This window comes from Aquarana catesbeiana, linkage group LG02 (genome assembly GCF_042186555.1).
Source record: "Aquarana catesbeiana isolate 2022-GZ linkage group LG02, ASM4218655v1, whole genome shotgun sequence".
NCBI lineage: Eukaryota > Metazoa > Chordata > Amphibia > Anura > Ranidae > Aquarana > Aquarana catesbeiana.
Window position 1 is genome coordinate 789,340,394 of NC_133325.1, and position 19,668 is coordinate 789,360,061.

Sequence of the window (19,668 nt, forward strand, 5' to 3'; positions counted from 1 at the left end):
ACCTCCCGCCACGACTACTGCATCGACAACTCCCTCCTCATTGGTTTACCTCTAAATAGGCTATCCCCACTTCAGTCCATCATGAACGCTGCTGCCAGGCTCATCCACCTCACAAACCGCTCAGCGTCTGCTACACCCCTCTGCCAATCCCTCCATTGGCTGCCACTCAGTCACCGAATTAAATTCAAGATACTAACTATAACTTACAAAGCCATCCACAACCTGGCCCCAGCTACATCTCTAACCTAGTCACAAAATACCAACCAAATCGTTCTCTTCGCTCCTCCCAAGACCTCCTGCTCTCAAACTCCCTTGTCACCTCATCCCATGCTCACCTTCAGGACTTCTCCAGAGCCTCTCCCATCCTCTGGAATGCTCTACCCCAATCTGTCCGATTTTCTCCTACTTTATTCACATTCAGGCGATCCCTGAAAACCCATCTCTTCAGAGAAGCCTATCTGCCCCCACCTAACAACTGTACATTTATCTTCTCAATCAGCACATCACCCACAGTTATTACCTCTTGTATCTCTTGACCTTCCCTCTTAGATTGTAAACTCTAAGGAGCAGGGCCCTCTGATTCCTCCTGTATTAAAGTGTATTGTATTTGTACTGTCTACCCTCAAGTTGTAAAGCGCTACGTCAACTGTTGGCGCTATATAAATCCTGTATTATAATAATAATAATAATAATGGTGTCAGTAGAGCTGTGGACGGAGTCAGTAGGGAAGTGGATGGTGTCAGTAGAGCAGTGAATAGAGTCAGTAGGGCAGTGGACAGTGCAAGCCAGCAGAGTAGTGGACGGTGTCAGTAGAGCAGTGAATGGAGTCAGTAGGGCAGTGGATGGTGTCAGTCAGTAGAGCAGTGGACAGAGTCAGTAGGGCAGTGGACAGTATCAGTAGAGCAGTGAATGGAGTCAGTAGAGCAGTGGACAGTGTCAGTAGAGCAGTGAATGGAGTCAGTAGGGCAGTGGGTGGTGTCAGTAGGGCAGTGGATGGTGTCAGTAGGGCAGTGGATGGGGTCATAATTGCAGTGGATGGTGTCAGTAGGGCAGTGGATGGGGTCAGTAGGGTAGCGGATGGTGTCAGTAGGGCAGTGGATGGGGTCAGTAGGGTAGCGGATGGTGTCAGTAGGGCAGTGGACGGTGTCAGTAGGGCAGTGGATGGTGTCAGTAGAGCAGTGGATGGTGTCAGTAGAGCAGTGGATGGGGTCAGTAGGGTAGTGGATGGTGTCAGTAGGGCAGTGGATGGTGTCAGTAGGGCAGTGGACAGTGTCAGTAGAGCAGTGGATGGTGTCAGTAGGGCAGTGGATGGTGTCAGTAGGGCAGTGGATGGTGTCAGTAGGGCAGTGGATGGTGTCAGTAGGGCAGTGAACAGTGTCAGTCAGTAGAGCAGTGGACGGTGTCAGTAGGGCAGTGGATGGTGTCAGTAGAACAGTGGACGGAGTCAGTAGGGCAGTGAACACTGCCAGCCAGTAGAGCAGTGGACGGTGTCAGTAGGGCAGTGGATGGTGTCAGTAGAGCAGTGGATGGTGTCAGTAGAGCAGTGGACTGTGTCAGTCAGTAGAGCAGTGGACGGAGTCAGTAGGGCAGTAGATGGTGTCAGTAAGACAGTGGATACAGCCCTCGATCTTCATCTCTATCTCTGCAGCTTCAGCTGTACAGAATGAATGGACAGGAATAGCTCTGTACAGTTCATACACAAACTGAAGCAAAGGAAACAGTTTCCTATGTTTCAGTTATAATTGTACACAGTAAATGATCTGTAGCAATCACTCTAGTGCCGGATTTAGACCCTCAACATAACAATTAAATTAAATGACATATTAAAAAATGGACTGAAGTAAATGATAAACCGCATTTGTTCTAAGTTATGTTCTGAAGAAGACACTTGCCTGATTTTTTTTCTCAATTTTATTTTATTGACTGTAATACACATGACACGGGTAATGGAATTGGCAGCTATACTTTACATTAATCAATTAACCGTGCTCCAAATAAAGTGCATGTGTATCCATAAACATTGATATAGTGACAAAGTGAATTATGTGCTACAGAGTTCCAAGAAATATCAATGTGAATAAATTTATGAATGAAAATTAAATTTAAAATGAAATTTAAAGTCCCATGAACACTCTGTGGTATCCAAAAAATGCTTCTGTGATCAAAAACACCCGTGACTTTGTGTGTCTTCTCTTCACCAACATTCATATGTGCATCCTACTCACCAGAACATGTTGACCCACATTACAGGTGGTCAAAACACAGCAAGGTTGGATATGTCCCCTTGAAGAGGAAGACACCCCCTGGCAAATATCCTTGACGCTGCTCCTAGATTCCTAGGTACTCGTATCAGCTTATGTGGAGGTAGAAAAGAAGCCTCTCATGTTGCAGTATGTCCCAAAAGATTTATTAAAACCATAAAAAAACACACTACATACAGCGTGTGAAAAAATTAAAATCATAAGAAAACAGCGGATGCCGTATTAGCGCTCTACCTGCATTCCAGGAAAGCGGAAATGACGTGTTACGCTTGATCCCACCCAACGCGTTTTGTCAGTGTGCATCTAACGTCATCAGGGGTCACAGTTGTGATGTCAGTGGCAGTTAGTCAGTTCCCCCCAGCGTCAGTTAATGTTAAATTGCCCCTCAAATTATCATAGCCCAATTATAAGTCACGGATCACAGCCAATACTAGTATATATAAAAAAATATTCCAGTAAATATATCCTAGTTTGTAGACACTATACCTTAAATGCAAACCAATCAATATACACTTATCCAAGGTTCACATCTATTAGGTTGATGCGTTTTTCAGGTGCGTTTTTAAACCCATGTTTTTGATGTATTTTTGCATGCAGTTTTCTTTGCGTATTTTTTTCTCTTTAACAAACTGTGAATAGCTGGTTTTTAAGGAGTGGGCCAGGAAGCTGACTGCTGCGTCCTTAACAACCAATGAGTCATCAGTTGTCAGCGGTGTTCCACATTCTTATACGGTCCCCGCCCACAGACCCCCACAACCACCTGCCAGGGTTGTAGGGAAGAGGCCCTTGTCCCCATCAACACCCCCCCATCATGTTGAGGGCACGTGGCCTGGTATGGTTTGGGGGGAGGGGAGTGCTTGCTCATACCCTCCCTTTCCTGACCTGCCAGACTGCAAGCCCTCAACTTGACGGGGGGTGTTGATGGGGACAAGGGCCTCTTCCCTACAACACTGGCAGGTGGTTATGGGGGTCTGCAGGCAGGAAGCGTATAAGAATGTGGAACCCCGCTGACAACTGATGACTCATCGGTTGTTAAGGACGCAGCAGTCGGCTTCCTGGCCCGCTCCTTAACAACCAGCTATTCACAGTTTGTTAATAAGAAAAAAAAAAACACAAAGAAAACTGCATGCAAAAATACATCAAAAACACGGGATCAAAAACGCACCTGAAAAGCGCATCAACCACATATTCTGTAAAAATTATTGCTAGAAATTCTTTTCTTCACATTCAGGTGTCAGTGGGGAACCCGCATGCGATATTTAGGCAAAATGTGTCCTGACACCTAATTATCTCATGTGAGTTCATTCTGTGAATGGAGACCACTATGACCAATATACAATTTTTTTTCCAGGTAAATACACAAAATCTTTCACATCTTCCTGTGTGTAGCTCACATATGTAATCCCACCAGATCACGGGTAACCTCCTATTGGTTTCCTTACGGAGGAATGTATGTACCAAACTATTATGCTTAAAGTATTACTAAACCCAGGAGCCTGCACTCACTAGATCTGGTCTCCCACAGTACACGGAACATGGAAATGCAATTATTTTAGTAAAGATAAACTGCTAAATACCTTTTCTCATCAGCAGTATATAGTAGTCTTGTGATGTCCCAGTGTCTGGTTAAATCTTGTAGGAGGAGTTTTCATTTTCCCCTGACCCTCTGTCTGGACAGTGCTGATTGGCCCTGTGCTGATCACATGCACTCTCCCAATAAAAAAAAAAAAAAAAAGAAAACTCTCTAGCAATACACACCAAACTGAGCATGTGCAGCCCGTCCCCTAATGCTCTGTTCTATCATGAAATGGTCTGGAGTCTGTGGATGAAGGGGAGGATCAGAGAAAACAGGATCAAGCAGCCTCTGTACACAATGCAGAGGATTAACCCCTTAGGTTCCACAGTGAGTATAACAAGTGTGCTTTACTGCATATAAAGACAGATTTTACTGTTGTGGGTTTAGTAACACTTTAACCATTAAGGCCAGCCATACATGGAGAGAATTTCTTTCCTGAAACCACGAGTTCCCCCATCAACACAGACAGTGGTGACAGGGGAATCCCTCCTGATGAGCAATTGTCTTCTCCTGGCGTGGAAGCAGGTGTGAACGGAGAAAACCGTCACTGCTGCAAGAAGACATTGGGGTTGATTTACTAACGGCAAATAGACTGTGCACTTTGCAAAGTGCAGTTGCTCCAGAGCTTATTAAATGAACTGACGCTCTGCTGACTTCCATCATCCAATTAAGTGCAAGCAAAAATGCTGTTTTTTTACATTTTTCTTGCACTTGATTGGGTATTCTTTGCAACGTGAAGCTTTATCTCATTTACTAAGCTCTGGAGCAACTGCCCCTGCAGAGTGCAACTACACTTTGCAAAGTGCACAGTCTATTTGCCTTTAGTAAATGAGCCCCATTGAGTATCACTATCGGCTATAGCAGCTACTTGCAATAATCGCAAGCGAATTTGGCAAGCTGGTTGAAACCAAGTTGATCGGCCGATCAGCTTGGAACATTCAGCCTGCCCAATTAATGGTTCGAATCTTGGCCGGTTCCTGCTGCACCAGTCAAGATTCGAACAGTATATGGCCAGACTAAGACTTAGGTTATCTAACAGTGGTGGCTGGTGGGCAATATTTTTTTTGGGGGGGCAAACAGACTTGTCCCCCCTCACTCGAATCCCCCTCCCCGCGGCTCTCGATCCACTCGCGACAACCCGCTCGTACTTCCGCCACCCTCGCACGATCTGTGGCCTTACCTTATACTGCGGTAGAGGTGCGGGGAAGAGGATGCGGTGGTGGTGCACTGCTGAATCCGGGCTCCTGAAAGAGGCTGTTGCTGCCGCCGGGGCCGTTGCTTCTCCTAAGACTCCTGGCCAACCGGGTCTCAGGACCCGTTTCCTGATTGGCCAGGAGGAGAAGCAGGAAGACATAAACCTCCGGCTCTAATTACGTGCTTCAAAAAAAAACCCACATTGAAATCCATGCGTCCGGCGCCCTGCATGGAGATTAGGGGCCAGACAAATGGATTAGGGGGGCCCCTGCCCCCTAATGGACGGGCCACCACTGTTATCTAAAGTAACAGAAGCACAATGAAGTATAAAGTCAGTAAATAGAAACTGTGTGAAATCAGGAACAGTACTCCTCCGCCACAGTCCTCACCACACACAAGTACGTAAGTGTTTTTATTTTATATAAAACTTTTTTTAGACTTCCGTCTTTTAAATAGACTCATGAAAGACTGCCCACTATGCAGGTGAAATGCAATATTTACTCTTATACAGGATGTGGTCAGAGTAGAGTCACCATCACATCCTCTGTAATCTGGATGCAGAATCTACAGAGAAATACTCTGCATGGCAAAGAAAATGATCTGCCATACATCATACATAGGTGATCGCTTCTGTCTACCGATCGCTATGATGACCCGGAGTACCATATGTTTTATCATGATCTGTCTGTACCTGTTCCTGGCTCCAGGTATCCATTATCTGTATTTATCCTATTATATGTATTATATGAAGACCCCTCTGGATTATGACACTGACTCCCATTTATTCCAGGTTTGTTGTCACTCATCCATGTTGTGGAATATTCTGCGGGTGACACGGTGACCATAAACTGCCTGGAGGGATGTAATAAATCAGTGACCACAGACACCATAACTCTGATTACATGGAAAAAAATCAACAATTCTCACATTCTGCGGTTCATTACAACACTAAAACCGAATCAGACGTCCTCCAACTTCTCAGAGCCCAGATTCTCCTTCCAGGATCCGCTCACCCTCCGGATAATGGACGCTCAGCCCAGCGACTCCGGGAATTACATCTGTGATTTAACAACAAGCAACGGACTCTGTAACAACACGTTTCCCCTTCATGTGTCTGGTAAGTGTAGAGTTTATTGTACCCAACTGAGAGCATTGATTATTTATCATATTTATTATTGATAAGGTCAGCGTTTGCTTTACTCTTTATTAACCTATTAAAGACAGCACAATCAACATACACATTATGAAATTTACATCTAAAAAAACAAATGAGGGATTTTGCTCCTGGTTATAGGTCTGGGCTGAATTCTCCAACTTCTCCTTCCAGGATCCATGACCCTCCGGATAATAGACACTCAGCCCAGGAACTCCGGGAATTACACCTGATGGGAATTGTCAGTTGTAGGATTCTGTTCTTATTCCCGTGTAGGGATGGGCTATCTGTTCGAGTCGAACATTGGCTGTTCGCCCGTTCGCCGAACAACGAAAAATTTGGGGTGTTTGCGGCAAATTCGAAAAGCTGAGGAACATCCTTTAAAAGTCTATGGGAAAAATCTAAAGTGCTAATTTTAAAGGTTAATATGCAAGTTATTGTCATAAAAAGTGTTTGGGGACCTGGGTCCTGCCCCAGGGGACATGGATCAATGCAAAAAAAAGTTTTAAAAAATGCAGTTTTTTCGGGAGCAGTGAGTTTAATAATGCTTAAAGTGAAACAATAAAAGTGTAATATTCCTTTAAATTTCGTACCTGGGGAGTGTCTATAGTATGCCTGTAAAGTAGCGCATGTTTCCCATGTTTATAACAGTCCGAGAGCAAAATGAAATTTCTAAAGGAAAAAAAAGTCAATTAAAAGTACTAGCGCTAGTGCCGGCTATTAATGATTTGTCGGTACGGACAATACACATAAAAGTCATTGAAAAATTTAAAAAAAAAATGCGTGGGGGTCCCCCAAAATTCCATTACCAGGCCCTTCAGGTCTGGTATGGATATTAAGGGGAACTCCGCACCAAGATTTAAAAAAAAAAATGGCGTGGGGTTCCCCCAAAAAATCCATACCACCTTTGGGTCTGGTATGGATTTTAAGGGGAACTCTGCGCCAAAATTAAAAAAAAATGGTGTGGGCTTCCCCCCAAAATCCACACCAGACCCTTATCCGAGCACGCAACCTGGCAGGCCGCAGAAAAAGAGGGGGGAAGAGAGAACCTGATCCTGAACCGTACCAGGCCACATGCCCTCAACATGGGGAGGATGTCCCCATGTTGATGGGGACAAGGGCCTCAGCCCCACAACCCTTGACCGGTGGTTGTGGGGGTCTGCGGGCGGGGAGTTATTGGAATCTGGAAGCCCCCTTTAACAAAGGGGACACCCAGATCCCGCTCCTCCCTATGTGAATTGGTAAGGGGTACATTGTACCCCTACCATTTCACAAAAAGAAAGTGTCAAAATGTTAAAAAACCACAGGAGACGGCTTAGGACAAGTCCTTTATTAAAAATAAAAAAGAGATTCCAGCGATGTAATCCAATAAATCTATGCTCATGCCCTCAGCTACATAAGAGCTGTCAAGCTGGCGCTGCGTCATTGACTGGGTGCCTCCGGTGGAGGCGGGATCCTGTGCGTGTTCCTCGTTGAAGTCGCTGGAGATCATCCATCGCTGTAGATCGAGAATTGGATTACATCGCTGGAGTAGGAGCATGGATTTATTGGATTACATCGCTGGAATCTCTTTTTTATTTTTTATTTTTTTATTTTTAATAAAGGACTTGTCCCAAGCCATCTCCTGTGGTTTTTTAACATTTTGACACTTTCTTTTTGTGAAATGGTAGGGGTACAATACCCCTTACCAATTCACATAAGGGTGAATGGGTGTCCCCTTTGTTATAGGGGGCTTCCAGATTCCGATAAGCCCCCCGCCCACAGACCCCCACAACCACCGGGCAAGGGTTGTGGGGATGAGGCCCTTGTCCCCATCAACATGGGGACATCCTCCCCATGTTGAGGGCATGTGGCCTGGTATGGTTCAGAAATTTTTTAAATTTTGGCACAGAGTTCCCCTTAATATCCATACCAGACCTTAAGGGCCTGGTAATAGAATTTTGGGGGACCCCCCACGCATTTTTTTTTCAATGACTTTCAATGACTTTTATGTGTATTTTCGGGACCGACAATTCATTAATAGCCGGCACTAGCGCTAGTACTTTTAAATGACTTTTTTTCCTTTAGAAATGTCATTTTGCTCTCGGACTGTTATAAACACAGGAAACATGCGCTAATTTACAGGCATACTATAGACATCCCCCAGGTACAAAATTTAAAGGAATATTTCACTTTTATTGTTTCACTTTAAGCATTTTGAATTTACAAATTTACGAATATTCGGAAAAATTTGTTAAACGGGGTTTCGTTAAATTGGATGTTTCCGAATCAACGAATTTGTTGAAATTCGTTAAAAAATGAATTTAAAACTAAACAAATTGTACATGTCTAGTTTTTGGTCTTGTCAGGGTTTTCTAAGCTGGGTGATTGATTACCCCTGCCTGTTTCTGGAAGAAGCTTCCAAAAGATAGAGCTGGAAGGTCATTCACTCAGTTATGAATATTTACCATACTTTAGCCAATCCCTGGAGGGGGGTTTCCAGAAGGTGGCTGGGGAAGGTAATAAATATGAGGGAGGCCTTTCCAGAGTGTTCTTTCCTCTTTTGGGAGGGTTACAGTTCTCTTTGGGCTTCTATCACCTGGGAGGTAGCCAGAGTTTGACTAGAAGATTGCTAAAGGATTTTTGCCGGAGGGCAACATCCTGGAGTCCTGGTCTGGAGTAGGATCTTTGTGCTGCCCACTGAAGAGTGTCATGTGTAAGCTGAGTGGCCGACAGCTCCTATGACATTGTGAGTAAGGCCTGGTTTTGGGACTCTCAGCATACCTCCCAACATTTTCCCCTTAAAGGAGAATTAACCAATAAAAAGGTTAATTAAATCCAGAAGGGCTTTTTTTTTTACCACTACTATTCCTTTATATTGGCTTTTAAAATGTACAAATGCAGCAGTTTAGAAATCGAATGAAAGGTTTAGTGCTGGAAAACACTTTTTGAAAGATAAAAATTGCATTTTATGTACAACTATATAGATCAGACCAAATTGAGGGACAAATGAGGAGGAATGAGGGACAGAGGGAAATTGCTCCAAATCAGGGACAGTCCCTCGAAATCAGGGACATTTGGGAGCTTTGCTCTCAGGTGTGCATGTGCTAGAGGGAAGTGAGTTCCAGAGGTTACTAGATGGACCAAGTCTGCTCCTTTTGAGACCTAAAGTTACTTGCCATTCCCTATCACCTCCAGTCAAGGCAATTGCTACAGAATTTGTGCTAAGACGGTTGTCCTTCTGTTGATTTCTGACATCATTTTGAAGTATTCTGGCCCCCCTAAAATCCCCTCCTGTTCAAGTTTTTGCAGGGAAGTCCACAAAAAGACATCACCTAGAGCCAGCCTGTGTTGTTGGTGTGCTTTGATCTGTGTCTGATGGGCAACCTCTGTAAACCAAGGGAGAAGCGGGAATATTCTCATATCCTCCGGGGGTGAGCACTACACTGGTCATCAGACTGAGGACATCTTGTGGTGGAAAAGGATTATTGCAGGGGAGTGCTCCTGAGTGAAAATGAATATTACAAAAACCTACTATTCATCTTTTTTTTATGAGCTGCTCATATTTATCTTTTTTATTTTTGGCTGGAATCTTGCTTTAAAGGTACAGCAACACACAGACTAGTGATCCTGATTCCAGCAGAATGGATAGCGTACCTCAGTCCTTATATTCATCCTTTACGTTTCTTGGTTTGCGGCACATGTAAGAGGCATAACGAATTATCAGCTTTCAGGAAATGTTACCCAATGCAGTGTACACACGTTCGGACTTTCCAGCAGAAAAAGTCCGATGGGAGCTTTTCATCAGACATTCCGACCGTGTGTATGCCCCATCGGACTTTTTCTGTCTGCATTTCCGACGGACTTAGATATAGAACATGTTCTAAATCTTTCCTTTAGAAATGCCGACGGAGTTTTGCCCGATGCAAAGTCCGGCCGTGTGTACGCGGCATAAGAGTTCTCATATTGACAAACACAGACTTGGCACTTCAAAGAGTCCCATGACAATGAAAATTAATGTCGCACCTAGTGGCAGCCCCTCCATTAAGGGTGCAAGGGTGCCGCCCCCCCACCCAGAGAACACTCTCCTTACATGAGGGTACCCAGAGTCTTTCCTCCTTAAACCAAGATCCTCAGAGTTCCGCCTTTACATCAGGGTTCCCGCCTTTCATTGGGGTCCCCAAAGTACTCCCCTTACATCACGGTTCCCAGTGTCACCCCTTGAATCAAGATACCCACAGTTTCTTCCTCTACCTACATCAGGGTCTCTAGAGTCCCCTCTTGCATTAGGGTCCTTTAAAGATCCCCCCTGTCTTATGGTCCCAAGCATTCCCTATTACATGAGAGTCCATAGAGCCCCTCCTCCTTACATCAGAGTCCACCCTTCCATTAGCATTCCCAGAGTCCCTGCTTTACATCAGGGTCCCCAATGTTCCCCTTTACATCAGAGCTCCGCCTACCACTAGGGTATTCAAATCCCCCCCCCCCCCACACCTTTCACTAGGGCCCCCAGGGTCCAACCCCTAAATCAAGTTCCCACCCCTTTCAACAGAATCCCCAGAGTCACCCTCTCAGATCAAGGTCCCCAGAATTCCCCCTTTCACTAGGTTCCCCAAATTCCCCCTTTACGTCAGGGTCCCCAGAGCACCCCTTACATGAGGGTCCCCAGAGCACCGTGACAGCTGTGATTTGGTGGTATGGAGCATGGTGCAGCTCATAACCTGGCTTCCCCCCCCCCGCCAGCCTTAAAAGACTTCACCCAAAGCAAGTACCCCTCCCACCCCCCTCCCTTATCCCAGCCCTGCACCTCCTTGAACACCGCTCCAAGCCACAGCACAGTTCAGGGAGTGAGTGGGTGGGTCAGGATTGGTGTTCAGGGTAAGGGGGAAAGATGACAGCCAGGCTGCTGTTTTGTGTGTGGCAGCAGCGGTCTGACTCTCCTATGTGCTGCTATTACAGAGTGTTCTAAATCTTACTGCAGCTCTTGGTATTAACACAAGGGGAAAAGGACCAGCATGCTTGTTCCTGTATGCACAGCCTGACTGCATTCCAGTAATTAACAGTCAGGGTTCAATTGGGTTATAAGATTTTCTTTTACTACAGATCATTTCCTAACTTGTCTCACTCTTTTTTTTTGTTTTCAGAAAAACCTTTCATCTTTACTGAACCTTGGAGCTACTGGCGATGGATAATTGCTGCTGCATTTTTCATCATCTGTACAGCCCTTTTGTTATCTCATAAATTATATTGATTATAAAGGAAAAATGAAAAAACAAAAAACAAAAAAAAAACAAAAACAAATGCCTATACTTACCTGTTTTTGTACAATGGAAATGCACAGAGCGTCCCCGAAACTCCTCTTCTCGGGTCCCCTCCGGTGCTCCTGACTCCTCCTCTATGTCCAGTGCCCCCCCAGGAAACCTCTTCCCATGGGGGCACTTGTGAGAGCAAGAAATAAATATTTTGTATAGGGGATGGTGGCGCTGTCACTTGGTCTGAATGATAAAAGGGTCCATCAGTTAAGTCCTTGTTATAAAATTCTTTGTACAAATGAAGAGGGATAAAAACTAAAAATAACAGAGAAATAGGGGGGGGGGGGGGGAGGGAAGGAAAAAAGACCTGTGTATTATTAATCACCCTTAAGTGGAAAGTTGAGAGCAGATTCCAGAACATGCAAAAAGAACAGAAGAGGCGCCTCCAGGTTAGAACCAGCTGCATTTAATGTGTTACAGGTGCATATATCCACTTACATAGAAGAAAAGAGACTTCCAGCACATGTCCTGTATACAGGCAGGCGCGCTCCTTTTTCAAGCATGTCTCTTTTTTAGTTTTTGGTTCCATAGACTTCAATGGATCAAAAGCGTGTATTGAAAAACGCAAAATGCACCTGCAATATGCAAACTGCATAGGTGTAAATCGGGCCTAAAACAGATTTCTCAGTGTTTGGTAGATGTTTGGCACTTAGGGCTCATTCACACAAGCTGGTGCACAAGCTTTAAGCTTTAGGTAGTATGTGCCCCACTATAGTGTGATACATTGTTACATTGCACTGTTTCATTTTTTTTTTTTAACTTCCATAAAGATATGGATGAGCAGGTTTGGGGTGGAGGAACTTGACTGGCCTGCACAGAGTCCTGTCCTCAACCCGATAGAACACCTTTGGGATGAATTAGAGCGGAGACTGTGAGCCAGGCCTTCTCGTCCAACATCAGTGCCTGACCTCACAAATGGGCTTCTGGAAGAATGGTCAAACATTCCCATAGACACACTCCTAAACCTTGTGGACAGCCTTCCCAGAAGAGTTGAAGCTGTTATAGCTGCAAAGGGTGGGCCAACTCAATGTTGAACCCAACGGACTAGGACTGGGGTGCCATTAACCCCATGCCGACCAGCTACCGCAGTTGTACTGCGGCAGAATGGCATGGCTGGGCGAAACGACGTTATGTAACGTTGCTTCGCCCTGTGGCCACTTGCCTGCCCCCCGCTCGCCCCCCGAGCCGATGCAAATGCCTGGCGGTCTCGATCACCACCGGGCTCCCGTGATTGCTCGGGGCACATGGAGAACTGGGATCTGCATGTGTAAACAAACAGTTTCCGGTTCTCTGAGGGGAGAACTGACAGATCCTCTGTTTATACAGAGTATGAACAGGGGATCTGCTATTTTCCCTGCACAGTCCACATCCCCCTTCAGTTAGAACACAAACTAGGACACACTTAACCCCTTGATCGCCCCCTAGTGTTAACCCCTTCACTGCCAGTGACATTTTTACAGTAATCAATGCATTTTTATAGCACTGATCACTGTATTAATGCCAATGGTCCCAAAAATGTGTCAAAATTGTCCAACGTGTCTGCCATAATGTCAGGATAAAAATCTCGGAGGGTGGGGTGGGGGGTGGACAACTGATTCCACTTCGCCAGTGTCGGATTTGATTCATAGCCATTGCTTACTATTGTGATGTCTGTGATTGGTGACAGTGATCACATGGTACAGGGCCAATCACAATGAAACTGTACCATGTTATAGCTGTGGCCAATCACAACTATTACAATGGTACACAATGGAACATGAATGGATGCCATTCACAGTGTAAAACTGATTGCTTATACCAGTGGTCACCAAACTGCGACCCGGGGCCAGATGTGGCCCTTTGCCTGCCTTTATCTGGTCTTTGGGGCATTATTCCTTTAACTGAGACCAACAATGGGGCACAATTTCCCCTACTGGTACCAACAATGAGGCACTATTTCTCCCATGATACCAACAATGGGGCACAATTTCCCCTACTGGTACAAACAATGGGGCACTATTTCTCCCTCTGATACCAACAATGGGGCACAATTTCCGCTACTGGTACAAACAATGGGACACCATTTCTCCCTCTGATACCAACAAATGGGGCACTATTTGTCCCACTAAAACCAATGGTGGAGCATGGTTTACCCCCAAACCTTTGAGGAATTTTCTAATCCCATTACATAGTTACATAGTAGGTGAGGCTGAAAAAAGACACAAGTCCATCAAGTCCAACCTATGTGTGTGATTATATGTCAGTATTACATTGTATATCCCTGTATGTTGCGGTCATTCAGGTGCTTATCTAATAGTTTTTTGAAACTATCAATGCTCCCCGCTGAGACCACCGCCTGTGGAAGGGAATTCCACATTCTAACCGCTCTTACAGTAAAGAACTCTCTGTGTAGTTTAAGGTTAAACTTTTTTTTTTCTAATTTTAATGAGAGGCCACAAGTCTTATTAAACTCCCATTGGCTCTGGTCTGGCCCCCCTAAAACCTGTAAGACAGTAAACTGGCCCTTTGTTTGGTAAGTTTGGAGACTCCTGGTTTATACAGCGATCCCCACTGTAATAAGCAATCAAAGTGTAAAAAACAATCACTATGGTGACACTGTGCTGCTCTAGTGACAGTATGTAAAAAATGTAAAAAAATAAAAATTGAAAAAAAAAATCACATAGTGTTACCAGTCAGTGTTCCTGATCACTGCCAAATCAATCATATGGTGACACTGTACTGCTCTGGTGTCAGTATGTAAAAAAACATGTAAAAGTATAGAAAAAACTGTAGTTTTTGTAAATGTAAAGTAGTGAGTGTACAGCTTGTATAACAGTGTAAATTTGCTGTCCCCTCAAAATAACTCAACACACAACCATTAATGTCTAAACCGCTGGCAACAAAAGTGAGTACACCCCTACGTGAAAATTTCCAAAAAAAAGTGTCAATATTTTATGTGGCCACCATTATTTTCCAGCACTGCCTTAACCCTCTTGGGCTTGGAGGCCACCAGAGCTTCACAAGTTGTCACTGGAGTCCTCTTCCACTCCTCCATGATGACATCACAGAGCTGGTGGATGTTAGAGACCTTGCCCTCCTCCACCTTCCGTTTGAGGATGCCCCACAGATGCTCAATAGGGTTTAGGTCTGGAGACATGCTTGGCCAATCCATCACCTTTATCCTCAGCTTCTTTAGCAAGGCAGTGGTCATCTTGGAGGTGTGTTTGGGGTTGTTATCATGTTGGAATACTGCCCTGCGGCCCAGTCCCTGAAGGGAGGGGATCATGCTCTGCTTCAGTATGTCACAGTACATGTTGGCATTCATGGTTCCCTCAATGATCTGTAGCTCCCCAGTGCCGGCAACACTCATGCAGCCCCAGACCATGACACTCCCACCACCATGCTTGACTGTAGGCAAGACACACTTGTCTTTGTACTCCTCACCTGGTTGCCGCCACACACGCTTGTCACCATCTGAACCACATAAGTTTATCTTGGTCTCATCAGATCACAGGACATGGTTCTAGTAATCCATGTCCTTAGTCTGCTTGTCTTCAGCAAACTGTTTGCGGGCTTTCTTGTGCATCATCTTTAGAAGAGGCTTCCTTCTGGGATGACAGCCATGCAGACCAATTTGATTCAGTGTGCGGCGTATGGTCTGAGCACTGACAGGCAGACCCCCGACCCCTTCAACCTCTGCAGCAATGCTGGCAGCACTCATACGTCTATTTCCCAAAGACAACCTCTGAATATAACGCTGAGCACGTGACCTCAACTTCTTTGGTGGACCATGGCGAGGCCTGTTCTGAGTGGAATCTGTCCTGTTATACCGCTGTATGGTCTTGGCCACCGTGCTGCAGCTCAGTTTCAGGGTCTTGGCAATCTTCTTATAGCCTAGGCCATCTTTATGCAGAGCAACAATTCTTTTTTTCAGATCCTCAGAGAGTTCTTTGCCATGAGGTGCCATGTTGAACTTCCAGTGACCAGTATATGAGAGTGAGAGTGATAACACCAAATTTAACACACCTGCTCCCCATTCACACCTGAGACCTTGTAACACTAAGGAGTCACATGACACTGGGGAGGGAAAATGGCTAATTAGCCTAATTTTGACATTTTTCACTTAGGGGTGTACTCACTTTTGTTGCGGTTTATACATTAATGGCTGTGTGTTGAGTTATTTTGAGGGGACAGCAAATTTACACTGTTATACAAGCTATACACTCACTACTTTACATTGTAGCAAAGTGTCATTTCTTCAGTGTTATAGCCCCACATGAAGTATAAAGATGGCTTCTGTTTTCCAGGGTTGATCAATGGGTTCCTATATGTGTATGTAATATCGAAATGTGTTTTATTAAGTGTGCACTGTATATGTAGTCATTACATGTGAATTATTAAAATTTGTTATATTTTTCTATACGTGCCGTTAAAGTCCATTTTTCCTTATCCTTCAATTTCTTCAGTGTTGTCACATGAAAAGATAATAATAAATATAAGATAATAATAAAATATTTACAAAATTGTGAGATACTGTATGTGCAATTCGGGAACCAGCGTGATTCCAGGCAAGTCACCTGCCAGCGGTTCACATTGTCATCTGAAAACCGCTGCGGCAGGGCCGTTTTTTCCACTGGGCATGCTGGGCACTTGCCCGGGGCCACACTTGTCTGGAGGGACCCATGCAGGGCCAATCCTCAGTGCTGCAATCTTAAGTTCACTAACTGCACTGGTTGCTCACTTGCTAGAATCGCCAGCCGCCCGGCGTCTAGCTAGCAACCAGTGACGTCAGTCAGAGGCCGCAGCCGCCCCAGCGGCGCGGCCGCCCAAGCTGCTAGTGAACAAGCTCCGCCCACCTCTGCCATGTTCTTCATGCAGCGTGGAGAGGGAGTGGAGCGGAAAGACGGCCCTTGATAGCTGGTATTGCCTTGCTGCTGTGAGTGACACACTGTACTGCACCAGGCCGGCGGCCTCAAGTGAGTCTAACTCTGGCTACTTAAGTAAGTTCAAGTTGTGCATCAAACACAGCCACTGTCTGTGCCCCTCAAGAGCTGCCACTGTGCCCATCAAAGCTGCCACTGTGCCCAAAAAGCCACTGTGCCCATGAAACAAAGCCACTGTGCCCAAAGCTGCCACTGTGCCCATCAAACGCAGCCACTGTGCCCATCAAACGCAGCCAATGTACCCATTAAAGCTTCCATTGTACCCATCAAAGCTTCCACTGTACCCATCAAATGCAGCCACTGTGCCCATCAAAAGCTGCTAATGTGCCCATGAAACACAGCCACTGTGCCCATCAAAGCTACCACTGTGCCCATCAAACTCAGCCACTGTGCCCATCAAAGCTGCCACTGTGCCCATCAAAAGCTGCCACTGTGCCCATCAAAAGCTGCTACTGTGCCCATCAAAAGCTGCCACTGTGCCCATCAAACACAGCCACTGTGCCCATCAAAAGCTGCCACTGTGCCCATCAAAAGCTGCCACTGTGCCCATCAAACACAGCCACTGTTCCCATCAAACACAGCCACTGTGCCCATCAAATGCTGCCACTGTGCCCATCAAACGCTGCCACTGTGCCCATCAAACTCATGTTATATTGTCCAAACGTTGTGTTAATGTTTAAACACTGATTTTGTTGGAAGTCCAATAAATATAGCCTTATTGATAATTTGCATTTTTATTCTCGTGCGTGATTGTGTAGACAGGGCCCCAGTGCACTGTATTGCCGGGGGGCCTATAATCCTCTTAAGATGGCCCTGCGCTGCGGGTGTCAATGCAAAGCCAAATGGTGCAGAAATTGGATGGCATAGGTGTGAACAGCCATGTGATCCGATTCCAGTGCGGACCAAAAGAAGGGTCCTGCACCATTATAGTGCGAATGTGATGCAAATTCAGCCATACAATCTGTATGGCTGAATTGGCATCGCACAGACATTGCATGTGATCTGCACAGTAGTGCGGTGCGAATCACATGCGATGTCTAACTTCGCACAGTGTGAACCCAAACTTAAAGTGAGACAGAGCTGAATTCTAATAATTGGCCTAGGCAGGAAGGGGGTGAAAGTGTCTGGTATTGAAGTGGTTAAGCTCTGGCTCCTCTGCTAGGAACTGCCTTTCCTGGAACAGATTATTAACTCTTCCCCTACTGTTCCTGTTGACACCTCATAATTACAATGTTAATGTAACTGTTCATGCTGCTATGTTGATGTCACCAGATCACATTGTAAGTGGAATTGTTTTTAGCTAAATTAAAAATGTATTTATCATGAGACTTCCCAGCACTTGATGTTCCTATTACACACCTGCTGTGACCATTATAAGACATTCCCACCATCTCTGCCCTGAGTTCCCATCTCTACACACCTGCTGTGCTCATTATGAGGGCTTCCCACCATCCCTTTGTTGAGTTTCCAGGCCTACACACCCAGGGAGGCTGATAAGGCAGTACAGCCAGGCCTGGGCCCCATTGTATCAGAAGGGGCGTCCCGGACACCTGCCAAACAGGAGGACTGGTTGTCCTTTCTTGTGACTCTTGAGGATCCCCCTGCAGTGCTGCCGGATTTCTCCCTCCAGCTGCACTGCAGGGGTATTGGTTCTAATATCTGCCCCTTCCACGTGCTGTCCGGGCCCCCCCCCCCCACCCTGTGTGCCCCTCTTCCACTCAGCGTTGTAGGCTCCCCTCCTCTCTTCCCCTGCCGGAAGCTGCTGCTGTACTGCTGTACACAGTGATCCTTTCAGGATGGAGAGTGTGGGGGGGGGGGGGGGGGGGGATAAAGATGTAATTTACTGATCTCTTCCTTTCCTGAATAAACACAATGAGCGATCAGTACGGATCACTCCTGTGTCCATTTATAACTGAAGCATAGTAAACTGTATTCACTATGCCTCAGTTTGTGAATGAACAGGAAGCCGCTTAGTACAGAGCACATTTCCCATTCATTCACATTCATTCACTGTCCACTGCAGCTGAGGCTGCAGAGAGGGGGACTGGGGAATGTGAGACATTGGGACTGTTTAGACTCCTGATATTTCAGCAAAGCCCCCCAACAGGACAGTTAAAAAATGTAAAAAAAAAACTGTATATATATATAAAATTAAAAAAAAAATAATTCCAAAAAATTAAGGACTCATCGCTTTATTTTTTGAAGCAGTTAGAATTTGGATCGCTCTTCAGACAGCATTTGACAGGGGGTGGGAGGCATATTGTCTCCTCGTCGCCTGCTTTGACCCTGCACTAGCGCATCACAAATGCATGACAAGCACATGGTTGCGGAGTGCTTGCAGAGCAGTGATATTCAATTGAATGGATATAAAGAAAGAGGCTCTTCCCTCCACCACATAGATAACACACTCACCAGAGCACCCTGACCACAATAGGATCTGTAAAGCTTATTATATTCCTTAGGCGGTCACTGAAAATGATGTTCTCCCATGCTCAGATGGCTCCTCAGTGTAGTTTCAAAAAGCCACAAAAACAGCCATCATTATGCAACATGTCCACCTGTGTGCAGTTTAATTTTGTTAGGGAACCTTAGTAAACAAAGAGCATCATAAAGGCCAAGGAACACACCAGACAGGTCAGGGATAAAGTCGTGGAGAAGTATAAAGCAGGGTTAGGTTATAAAAAAAATATCCCAAGCTTTGAACATCTCATGGAGCTCTGTTCAAACCATCATCCGAAAATGGAGAGAGTATGGCACATCTGCAAACCTACCAAGACATGGCCGTCCACCTAAACTGACCGGTCGGGCAAGGAGAGCATTAATTAGAGAAGCAGCCAAGAGGTCCATGGTAACTCTGGAGGAGCTGCAGAGATCCACAACTCAGGTGGGAGAATCTGTCCACAGGACAACTATTAGTGGTGTTCTCCACAAATCTGACCTTTATGGAAGAGAGACAAGAAGAAAGCCATTGTTGGAAGAAAGCCCCATAAGAAGTCCTGTTTGCAATTTTTGAGAAGCCATGTGGAGGACACAGCAAACATGTGGAAGAAGGTGCTCTGGTCAGATGAGACCAAAATTGAACTTTTTGGCCTAAAGCAAAACGCTATGTGTGACAGAAAACTAACACTGCACATCACCCTGAACACATCATCCCCACTGTGAAACATGGTGGTGGCAGCATCATGTTGTGGGGATGCTTTTCTTCAGCAGGGACAGGGAAGTTGGTCAGAGTTGATGGGAAGATGGATGGAGACAAATACAGGGCAATCTT